The sequence below is a fragment of the Drosophila arizonae genome, chromosome 3 (genome assembly GCF_054131065.1).
Source record: "Drosophila arizonae isolate 15081-1271.41 chromosome 3, UAZ_ARI_1.0, whole genome shotgun sequence".
NCBI lineage: Eukaryota > Metazoa > Arthropoda > Insecta > Diptera > Drosophilidae > Drosophila > Drosophila arizonae.
The window spans coordinates 21,952,390-21,964,869 of NC_142923.1; the positions used below are offsets into that span (position 1 = coordinate 21,952,390).

Consider the following 12,480-nt stretch of genomic DNA (forward strand, 5'->3'; position numbering starts at 1 on the left):
ATCGACTCAGCTCGTCTACCTGATCAAGAATATATATACTTTATGGGGTCTGCGATGATTCCTTCTGCCTGTTACATACTTTTCACAAAACCATTATACCCCGACTTCCCATTTTCAATGGGTTCAGGGTATAAAAATCGAACTAGTTCTTTTAAAATCCGATAACGAAAGTTCGCTTGCGCACCTCTGAAATATGTTCGTGCCTTGCTCAGCATCAAACAATCTAGTAGTCTGCGTGGTTGATGTCACACTTGTATGTCAGCTCAAATATGCTGATATGGCTTCAAATATATTGTAAAAATTAACCGTCATACAATAAAATGGGAAGACGAAATTTAAAAGCTCAATTGGTAATTTTTTATATTTTTTACATTTTTACATTTTCGAATATTAACTAAATGTAAATTAATTAATTAATTTAAATGTGAATTAATTTAGATACTCGGCGGAAGGGTTTTTCCCGCCAAGAATATGCAACGTAAGTGTTAAATTTTGATATTTAATTAATATGTATACATTTATATAATATATGGATACATTTTACATATATTGTCTTCCAACAGCGGTTTCTGCTGCCAGTGCTACTAGCGCTGCTGCGGCTCCATCTATTGCAGGAGCAGTTTCCGAACCACCAGAACGTACTCTCCCGCGTCGGCGGGTAAGTTTTCCTTTTTGTGTCAATGCGCCAGCTACCATTGATTCTTATTGCAGGGACGTTCACGTAACAGTTGAACTCGGTGGTTATGGGAGAAGACAGTGTCAATAACAAGAAGGTCACAAAAAAAGTAATGCTGCGTTCTATAAAGAAACACAAGAAGCTTGTTGCCACTGTCAATAATGGCTTTGCACGCGGTCTCAAGCCAGAAATTATCTTAGCCGCATTTCCTTACGAAAATTATCTAATGTTTGTCCTAAAATTTAAGAATCGTAAGCTGCCAGAATTGATAACTGCCCAGCAGTTGAAGGTGCTTGACATAAGACTGCTAATTCAATATTACGTAATCAATTTACGTTATCCACATAATGAGAAGCCTGCAATGTAATATTGTTTAAATTGGCTTTAATTATTGCCCGAAAATAAAAATATAAATAAAATACCAAACTCATTTAATAAAATATAAAAATATTTCGAAACAATTAAAAAAGTTCATCAGTTGCATCGATCGGGATTCGAACCGCGACTTCTCGATCGAGCGTCATGCAGCTAACACACTACGCAACCTCACTTCTGCTAGTGGCGCTGGCAAAACTCAAATAGATTCACTGCTGCTGCGCCATCTACCAAAACTAAACGAAACTAACAGCTGATGTGATTCAACGAATGTTTCTAGAAGAAGTTTGAATGTAAGTGTGCACACGCATACGATGCTGTTGAAGCTGCTGCACGTGCGTTTGTTAATTGGCCAAATATTTGATTATTTTTTATTAATTTTTGACTGAACGGAATTTAATGAAACTTTCAGCATATGATCTACATATTATATTGAATATTTGAGAAATTCAAAAACGTCCGCGCTGTATATACGGTCATTTAAAAAATTATGGAAGTCTCTAGCTCTTATATCTTCGGAAATCGACGCGTTCAAACATACGGACAGACGGACAGACAGACGGACAGACAGACGACTCAGCTCGTCGCCCTAATCAAGAATATATATACTTTGTGGGGTCTGCCACGCCTCCTTCTGCCTGTTACATACATTTCAACAAAACCGTTATACCCTGATTTCCCATTGAAAATGGGTTCAGGGTATAACAATCGAGAAATATAAATATAAATAATTTACACAAATTTATGTTTGAGACAAACAAATACCTGAACTTTCGAGATATTTAGCTTTTGTAAAAGTCCAAAAATATAAAAAGCCAAAAATACACTTTTTAATAATTAACTTTTTTTCTTTTTTTTTTTTTTTTGAATTTCGAATTTTGAATTTTTTATTTATTTTTGATTAGTCAGGTTTTAATCTTTTGATTTTTTTTTTAATTTTTGCAGATTTTTGATTTGAAATTTTTATAAAGTTTAAAAGTCCAAAAATATAAAAAGCCAAAAATACACTTTTTAATAATTCACTTTTTTTTTTTTTTAATAGTCAGCTCTGCTCTAGGCTGTGCCGTAGACTGACTGACTACATTTGTTTATTTACTTCTATACAGGACCGAAACTGTCACTGTTGTCAAGGCTACTGAGTATAAATAGAAATTTGAATCTTTAGGAAAAAAAACCGAGTTTTTCAAGTATTCGTCAAATTTTTTCAGTATTTTAAAGATCTACTGACCTACTCGTGGCGGAGACAAATCCAACAAATCAAAAACCATGAAAATTGGGCAAGCAGATCTCGAGTTATAAGTGCTTGGACACTTTTACATAACTCTCTTTTATATATATAGATAAGAGAGCAAGTTAACGAAAAATTTAAACAGAGCCGACTAAAGCTATTTTTAAAATACACACAAATATATAGAAATGTGTGTAAGAGAGAAAACATCATAAAGAGAACGTACGTATGTGTAAAAGTTGCTCACTGTCAAAAAGCTAATAATTATTCTATAAATGAAGCTCTCACACACACATTCGCATATGCATTCCATTGAACAAATTGAGCAGCACAATTATATATAGAATCCACAGACTGCTTGGAGCGTAGCTTGCACGTAAATGACAAATGAGTAAGTGAGCGAAAAATTATGCTAAGTACTTTGATAATTGCATTTCTTTATCTCTACACCTTCCACGCATATGAACAAAAAATACGCATAAGAAATATTCTACAGAATGGCTAACAGAAACCATACAGCACAGATTGGATCATAATGGAAAGCGATGATCGAGTGAGTGAGAAACTAAGATGAGTGGAAACGCAGCTGAGAACTGTTAAAATTACACTTCTGTTAACTGAACACCCACACACACTCATGGATTCTTTTTCTCGGAGCGAGCAGAAAGCAATAAAACTTAGCTTCCACAGGCAGGCGTACAGAAACCATAGAAGGTAGCTGGGATCGTAAGCGAGCTAGGATCGTAAGTGGGTGAGTAGAGAGCAAGATGATGAGGAAACCAAGCTGAGCACATCCTAATACTTCAGCGCATACCCAAAAGTAACGGATCAGTTGAGTGGATATTTGAGAGAGTGAAACCTGTAATATTGCAAGCTCGTGCGCTCTCGATTTAGTTCAGCTGAGAACAGATACACATGTGAGAGGTGAGTTGCATAGATAATGAGAATTATCTTAATAAAGTGTCGTAGTGCGAGAAGCATTTGGTCAGTGTGTGTCCGTCTGCTGATCTGAACGAAAATGTTTTTCGGGTGTGCTTAAGAAACGCTTTAAGAGGCTTATAATTCTTTTGAATATACATATTATTATTTTTAAATAGTGCACATAATTGAATACCATTTATTTGCCAATAAGTTTTTTTACATAATGCTTATACGATTTGCTCAACAAGATTGTCAAATGTTGTTGAATTCTTTATTCATTTGATGTTTGTTATTCCAATACGTTTCCTAGCTTTTGGTTGTGGTCAAGCAAGCATATGGCGCACAGCTGAACACAACATAGCACAAAACACAACAGCACGACAGGCTGGCCAACAGGAGTTAACAATTGCAACAACAACAACAACTCGAACAACAACGACAACAGCAAAGGGACAACAATCAAGTGAAGGAGTCTAAGCAAAAAGTTGTTAGCCAATTTAGTAAATGTCCAGTGTTTGTGTCTGAGTGTGTGTGCCTTTATGTATTGCTGTCCGTATAAGTGTATGTGTGCCTGTTTGTCTGTGTGTGTGATTGTGTTGAGCTCGTTTGCCGATTTGTGTGCTTTCGTGTGTTTCGTATTGAATAACAAATTATTTGTGGCATATGGTTAGAAGCCGCAGCACAACTTGCAGACAGACATTCGACAACAACAACAACAAGAACAACACTCAAGTGAGAACCCTAAATGCTCAGTTATAATTTAGGCCTGTTTGGTTAGCAAAAGTTGTAGATCAAAGTTAACTAAATTAAGTCGCAGTTAAATGGCTCAATTGCCATTGATATCTGCATTAGTTGAACTGAGGATTCAATGTCTATCTCTAAATGCTGCTTTCTCAGTTTCGTTAAAGTTTTTTTTGGGGAATTTCTTGTTCTTTTTTCTCTCTTTTCGATTTTTTGGCTTCCGTTTTGGCCTGTCACGCTTGCGGGGATTAGCAAAAGGGGCTCTCTGCGCTCTCTGCTACGTGAGTAATTTTTCAAAGCATTCAGCCATACGCACACACATACACAGACAGACAATCCATAGATATAGTTGGCTGCCAATCGTTATGAAGTCAAAGAGAAAAAAAAAATGAGAATGAGAAAAGATCAAATATTTATAAATGAGCATATACGACTAGATAGATTTTCTGTAATTATTCTATTTTAAAAATATATTTGTAAAAACGGTAATAAATATATTTATTTATTATTATTAGTATTATTTATTTAAGATGACTAGAGCTATATTAAATTAAAAAAAAAAAAAAAAACATTTTTTCCCCAATTTATATATAACAAATAAAAGAAAATATTATATAAATAAAGGAATATATGTGTTATTTTTTAAAGATGTAGAAAAAAAAAACTAATGTTAAAATATGAATTATAATTAGTATATAACTTTTGACATAGGTTTAATAAATAGATAAATATGAACTATAAGCATTTAATTCATTTAACATAAAGTTCATCATTTTATTTCATTTTTAATTACATATCCAACAAACATTACTATACGAATTATTATATCATTTTATTACACGTATTTAGTCAACTAATATACCCTCATTCACTTTTCATAGGATACAACAAAACCGCTCAATAGTTTTTGAAGAACGTTGAAAAATTGCACAAAGCGAGCGGGAATAAAGCGTAATACAATTTGTAGGCTCTGCGCCTCTTTTTCTCTTTCCTCTCTCTCTCTCTCTCTCTCTCTCTCTCTCTTCATTAGGAATTTTATTTCTGTTTTGGGCAGCGATAAAAATGAATTTATTGCGGCAAGTTCAAAGCATTTTGTGAAGTAACCTTATTATATATAGATGCTCTCTTTCTGTAGATCTCTATTATATTGAACTCCTTTTTTATTTTTTATTTTATACTTTTAGACAATTGCCACGCTTGCTGCATTTTCAATTGCATTTAATGTGCATTTTTTTGGGGTCGCCGCATTTTCCTGCTCGATGCTGCGCAATTTTCCAATTTGGCGAACAAGCTCGCACAAAGCATTTAATTTTCCCATGACTTTTCTGAACTTAAACGGCATATTTTAGACTTAGCAAAGTTCGTCGCTTGAATTGCCCTGGCTAGGTGGAATGGAATGGAACGAAACGCAATTAGACCTTGTTAATTGTCTGTAATTGGCCCAGTGCGAAAGGTTAAAAAGGTAAAAGCTTTTCGCCACAAATCAAACACAGCTGCACAAAGTGCTTCCTAATGGAACAATTGATGCAATGCAACAAATCAAGCAATTAGCCAAAATACTTGTGTTCACAATAAATGCAACTTATTAGAGCTATAAATAATCGAATATAATCGAAAACTGGAATTTAAATTCGATTTTAAGCTAACAACATATGTTTTAAAAGTATTTTATTAAAAGTATTTTATTACCCGATTTATAGTACTAAAAAACATATTTAGAGTCTGACTTAAAATTGTTATATGTGAATTTTAATTTTTTTAACCTAATATGTAAAATAAATTAAAACAGTAAAACTCCTGTCGAGACTGCTAGACTAAGAGATACCCTAAACTCTGGGAGGAGTTAATATTCTAAATATTCTCTATTTTTTATGTATAAATTCAGTAAACTTTGTATATTAAAAAAAAATATATTATATGAAATTATATTAAAATAATGGAATTATTATAATAATAATTATAAATATATGTATCCATATATTTCAAACAGTCTGTGACTTTGGCCTATAATGTGAGATTTGGACGAAGGAGAACTATATAGCAATACTCAGCTAGAGAACAAATATCTTAATTCTAATGTTGAAGGCAGCCTGAGAAGGCTGAGACGGAATGAAAATCTGACTGACGTTGCTAAAAGTTCATATCTACCTCAAACAAAATGGCATTATGATAATAATAAATATATTGAAAATGTGTACTAAAAATATATTTATAATATAAAAAAAAATATATTTATAAATATTATGGCAAACTTACAAAAATAGTATGATAATTAATTTAATTATAAGAAAATAATAATATAGTTTTACAAATATTGGAATTTCTAAATTATATATATTATATATATAGCTTTACAATTAATGGAATTTCTAAATTATATTTATATAAAATATTCTTAGCAGTTCTTTTATTTATATATAATAACTATAACATGGCGTTTATTAATATTAAAGTAAAATAATAGATAGTAGAAATGTATATGCTTAATTTAAAATTTATAATAATTAAAAAATATTTTAAACTTAAATATTATATTTCCATTATAATTAAATGTAAATTAAAATTAAAGTTAAAATTATTATATTGCATTGGCTTTTTATTATTGTACGTATACTATGTATATATATATATATTTATATTTATATTAATCGAAATTCATTAATGTAAATCACTTGCTTTTAATCCAATTAATTAACTTTTTTCTAAAGCTCTTGACTATGTAAAATATATATTGCATTTATGCAAGCCCAATGTCAACGCAACCCCAAAAATTTTCATAAAATTTCGCATCATTCAACGGCCAAGTGCGAGCAGCAACTGAACTTTAATTGGGTGCTGCTCGGACCTTTATAAACCGTGCGCGTAGCCAATAAGAAAAGCGTGTTTCATTTCTAAGCTGCACGGGATTGGCGTGGGCGACCTTGGGGGTTGTTGAGAGCGAAAGCTGAATGTGTGAAAACTAAAGCTTAGCAGCAGAGCTTTAAAGTTTAACATAGCTAAAGCTTTACGCAGGGGTAAATTTACCAGTATTTAAAAGGGAAATCAATAAAACAGCTTTGCTCTTAACAGACCTGTTAGCTAACACTAACAGTTATGTTAAAGGGAGGGGTAGGCTCAGCTGTTAAGACAGTTAACAGATCATGTAAGTCTTAACAGATGTCCTTAAGAGAGTTTGTGCATGACAGCGGGGAAATCTGTTTGCCTTTACAGCTGAAGAGCTACAGAAGAAGCTTTATTAACAGCATAGCCTAAGAGTGTGCAAATGCTAAATAACAACTGATTTTGGCGGCTTAACAGTTTAAGTTTATGTTATGTCAATGAAAGTAGAATAAGACGGCAAGCAGTCTCAATTGCTGATTAGACTTTTTAGCCTTAAGATTGTTAAGTTATTTGTTTTATGTTTGTTAATTTACTCATAAGCTGCAGCTTATCTGTTTATTATGGTTCATAATTATTTTTTGTAGAAAAGCATTTAACATTCATGGCATATCCTTTGCTTATTGTTGAAACGGTTGGCTTTGCGGTTAAAACAAATTAAGTGGAATTAATGCGGCTACCTCTGACTTTTCACCTGTGCAACCGCACGCACACAAACACTTGCACACACAGAGAGGGAGAGACAGAGAAAGAGGAAAACGGGAAAAGCCGAAAAGGACTGGCAAGCCTTTGTGTAATGCGTTTTTGGTTTCGCTGTTTTTGACATCTGAGCGCTTCTCGTGTGCATTAAATATTCAACACGGCCTGAATGCCAGCAAAAAGGCCGAGCACATTCATATGAAGAGCGGCAGACAGAGAGCTAGAGAGAGGCAGCGAAAGCGAAAGAGAGAGAGAGAATGAGACAGCGAAAGAGATAGCATAAATACCAAAGATATTTATGTTGATTTTCATACTAAAAAATAACTTTATGTGAAATGCGTGCACACAAATGAAAAGCAATTGAAAATAATTAAAATAAAATAAAAAGTTTGCATGCAAGAATTTTCCTTTCTCTCCCATTCTGTTTCTTTTTTTCTTTTTTATATAGAAAATATGAACTCACCTTTCACTTGGCTGTCGCCAACCAGCCGCACTCTCCACAGCCCCACATTTCACTACCCCTCCATCTCTTTCTCTATGTGTATATAGAGAGCTACTTCGACTGCTGACTTGTTGTATATGTTTGCAGCAGGAAAAACTTTATGCCAGACGCTTCCACCCACGAGTGAAGTGTGACTCCCACTCCAACTCCTGCTCCCACTCCGACTCCTGCTTCAGCTTGTGGGCAAGTGGCGTCCTCTCAAGTGGATTCACGTGCAAATTCTGTTTGCCACAGTTAAAGAAATATTTCTGCCAAATATTTTTATAATTTCCTTTTTGGATAGAAAATTTGCATTTTGTTGCCAGCCATTTCCGCTTTGCCACTTTACCATTTCCGGTCTTGACGTGCCATAATTGCGCGTCCTTTGCCCGCATTCCAATTGTGTGTAACTGCATATACATACATACAAGCACACACACAAACACATACATGCGTATATTTATATATGTGATTTAATGAGATTTCGCTTGATTTTCAATTCATGTCAAATAAATTAAGCGTTTTCAATTTGCCTTCACATTCGCTCGCGCCAAAACGTTTAACATATGTCGAGATTTTTCTCTCTCTCTCTCTCTTTCTCTGACCCTCTCGCTCGCTGCCTGTTACTTTGTCTGAAATGTATAAAATATTATGATAATTACTATGTGAACATTGAGTTTTGAAAAGCAATTTAAAACTAATTTCAATATATTTAAATATCCATATTTCATTATACTTTACTAATTTTATTATTATTGATGTTTTTAATAAACTATTATTTTTATTTGACATTAAGTGTGCCGTATTGAATTTAAACAAATTAACACAAAATGTAATAATAGTAAACAAATAATGATTTCAATTTTGTTTAAAGAATCGTATTTCAATATATTTTATTCATTTAATAAATTTGCTTTCATAAAATTAATATTTTATATTTATTATTATTAATTTATTTTACATAAAGTATACCATTTAAAATGAAAATAAATAAAACAAAAAACAGCTTTAAGTTTATATTCATATATATTTATAAGTTTATATATATATATATATATATATATATATATTTTTTTTTTTTTGTATTCATATTTTTATATTTTTAATAATTTTATAAAATTAAGGTCATGTTGAATTAAAATGAAATAAAATAAAACCGAAAGCAAATTTTATATATTAATACATATTTTATATAATAATAGTGATAATTATACGGATATATAATTATATATATAAATATATATAATATTTAGTATTATTATATAAATACATATATTTAAAATGATAACTTTGTTTTTTTTTTTTTTTTTTTATTTTTATTTATTTTGTATATTGGACTTACATAATTTGGAATTTATTAAATATTATTAGTTAAATTAAATATTAATAAACACATTTATATGTATAGAAGTACACATTTTTAATCATTAAAATTAATAATTAATGCATATAAGCTAACATGCAATTTTATCACTTAACTGAATAATGTATTCTCCATTAAAATCAATGTAATTTCCACACATTTACACACACACCCACACATACATACATACACATTTTCATGCGAAGCAATTCCACTTCGTTCAGCTATTTGTAAAAGGTCTTTAATATTTTAATTGGCAACAATAAGTGTAATTAACATTTAAAATTATCAAGGCAACATAAATTGTTTGACGGTCATAAATACAAATGCCGACAGAGAGACAATGTGAAAGACGGAGAGAGAGAGTGTGAGAGTGGGTGTGAGAAAGGATACGGTAAAAGGATCTGCGCCTTTTGGCCTCGTTCGATGGCTCGGCGTATAAAACAAATATATCAAACGGGCAAAAGGCATAAATGTTGCATAATTTAAATAAAATTGCATTAATATGTTCTTGAAAAGGGACAGAGCACACACATATGTATGTAAATATATGCATGTATATATACATATATATGCATATATATCTTTGCAAGCTGCGGCAACAGTCGCGCCTGCCTGAGCACAGCAGTTTCAGACGCCACAGACAGCGTCGACTTCTCCCGGTTATGGGCCATAACTCATCGCAGCCACAAACACAAACACAAACATTGCCAAACTGGCTCACACAAACATACACACACAATCACACACTATTACATATACATTTACACACTCGTCCAGCAAATTCACACCAAAATCAAAAAGCAATAATGATGCTCGAAAAGTGAACAAGCAAACCATTTCACATACAAGCTATATCAGAGTGTGCTTATGTGTGTGTGTGTGTGTAAGTGTGGGTGGGCACTCATGTAGTTAACGTGTGTGCTTGCAGCTCCCGGACAGACGCTGCCGCTGCTTGGGCTCTGCAAGTTTTGCAGTATTTGTCGTTATAAATTTGACATCAATTGGCGCAGCGTGCGAGCAGCGAGCAGAGCCCAAGCGGAGACAGCGGTTCCAACTGTTTTATTGCGGTAAATAAGTGTCCACCAGATGCAACATATGTATATATAATAATATACAGAATATATTAGTATACTATACTAGAAATATATGCGAATGTACTGTAGATATACGCGAATAAAAAATAATTAAATTAAATTAAATTAAATAAGTAAAAGGAAGTGTTAAAAGGGGAGTGTTACTTAGTCTGAATGCGATCATGCGAACCACTAGCGAAAATGTTATAATCGGACTGACCTTCAATACCTCAGTTCCAAATATAAACAAAAAAACATAAATAAATTATTTCCTTCTCAAAGCATAAATAACAAAATCTTTGTGTAAAAATTAAACTTTTTTGGTATAATTTGTTTTTAAATAACTTTAATTGTATACAATTTTTTTTATATTATTATATAAAGAGAATATAATCTTTTTTTCATATGTAATCTTTTACATATGTATATACAACATTGGAAAAATAACTATGTTTTTTATGACAATTAAATTGTTTATTTAAAGTCTTTAAGCTCCTCAATCGATATAATATTAATATTAACAATTAAAAACAATTTTATTTTTAACATAATTAGCTGATTGCCGTTCTTTACAGTAAAAATAAAATAATAATAAAAATATCAAATAAATGTAATAAATACAAAAAATTGTATTTAATTTTCCCTGCAGCTGTTAGCAAACAAACTCTGATTAGTATAAAAGTTATTGTGCAACAGGATATTTACACACCCCTGGTTTAATAACTTGAGCTTTATTTCAATTCTCATGTGCAGCCCTGAGCAGCGTCTTGGCGCCTTAATACAAGTTCACATTTAACCGCATGCATTATATTGTAAGCAGTACAAGCACTTTTTTTTTTTTTTTTTTTTTTTTTTTTTTTTTTTTTTTTTTGTTGGGCTGAGGTAGGAAAAAATGCTTTATGCACCGTCAGTCATGTCGTCACTTTGACCGGTGTGTCGGACTGCATAACTGCTTACCGACTAAAAAATCCTCCTCTTCTGGGGCTCAAATCCACCTTGGAACCAGGAGATATCCCGCATTAACCTTCAAGGTGGAACCCCATTGTGTGCTCTAAATGAGCGTTGCCCTCTGTGTGCCTGCGTCCAGGTCATACTTCTTCCGCCGCAGAACCTTTTCGGCGAAGTCATAGACTTTTTTCCAAGCGTCTATGCTGCTGCACATTTGCTGTACTAACGTCTCTACTTTGACTTCACCTACTGTATCTGCCAGGTCGATTCTTTCTTCCGACCATCTTTTGCAATTGAAGAAGGTGTGTTCTGCATCGTCCATTGCATTTTCGCAGTAAATGCAGCTGGATTCGGCAGTTTTCCCCATTTTATTTAGGTACTTTCGAAAGTATCCATGTCCGGAGAGTAGTTGTGTCAAATAGAAAGACGTTTCACCGTGCTTTCTATTTATCCACTGCTCCAGATCGGGGATTATTTTAGCGGTCCATCTTCCATACCTTTCGCATGACCATCTCGCCTTCCACGAGACTATGGTTTGCTGTCGTATGCTCTTTGCCGCATGTTCTGAGTATTCTCCTCTTTGCCGAAGATTCCATATTTTTTTGCGCTCTTGGGCAAGCAAGTCAACCGGTATGACTGCTGCTATCACAGTCACGGCCGCCCCGGAGACTGTGCGGTACGCCGATGTTATCCTTAAGGCTGCTCTTCGTTGCACAGCTAGCATCGGTTTTCGCCTTACATTTGCCTCTAAGGTATCCGCCCATACTTCACTGCCATATAGCAGTATTGCATTTGTCGCTTCCATGAGGAGTCTCCGTTTTCCTGCCGTCGGGCCGTCAACGTTTGCCATCAGTCTACTCAGAGACCCCGTTGCTGTCGCTGTTTTCCGCGTGGCATACTTCAGCTGTTCCCAGAAGGTAAGTTTACTGTCCAGCCTAACGCCTAGATAGTTCACTGTCCTCTGCGTCCTTATCAGGTTTCCGCTTACTCGCATCTCTATTTCGGTTGGGATCTGCTTCCCCGTGAACAGAAGTAACTCTGTTTTATGGGTGGCAAGCTCCAATCCTCGAGAGCTGAGCCATGTCTGTGTGCGGA

The 12,480-nt window shown here is 33.6% G+C and overlaps 2 long non-coding RNA genes across 5 annotated transcripts; one reads left to right on the forward strand and one right to left on the reverse strand.

Moving 5' to 3' along the window:
- Positions 1–994: 994 nt before the first annotated feature.
- Positions 995–1,960, reverse strand: LOC149269889 (uncharacterized). Its single transcript, XR_016269145.1, has 2 exons — positions 1,817–1,960; positions 995–1,032 (listed from the first exon to the last, which is right to left on the reverse strand). It is a non-coding gene; the product is annotated as an uncharacterized LOC149269889 (long non-coding RNA).
- A 430-nt stretch (positions 1,961–2,390) lies between these two features.
- Positions 2,391–6,369, forward strand: LOC149269890 (uncharacterized). Of its 4 annotated transcripts, none has more exons than XR_016269142.1 (5): positions 2,391–2,501; positions 2,561–3,030; positions 3,087–3,203; positions 3,511–5,403; positions 5,932–6,369. It is a non-coding gene; the product is annotated as an uncharacterized LOC149269890 (long non-coding RNA). The 4 variants fall into 4 exon arrangements; XR_016269144.1 differs by lacking the exon at positions 5,932–6,369 and having other exon boundaries at positions 2,561–2,670; positions 2,763–3,030; positions 3,511–5,923; XR_016269143.1 differs by lacking the exon at positions 5,932–6,369 and having other exon boundaries at positions 2,561–2,670; positions 2,776–3,030; positions 3,511–5,923.
- The last annotated feature ends 6,111 nt before the right edge of the window (positions 6,370–12,480 follow it).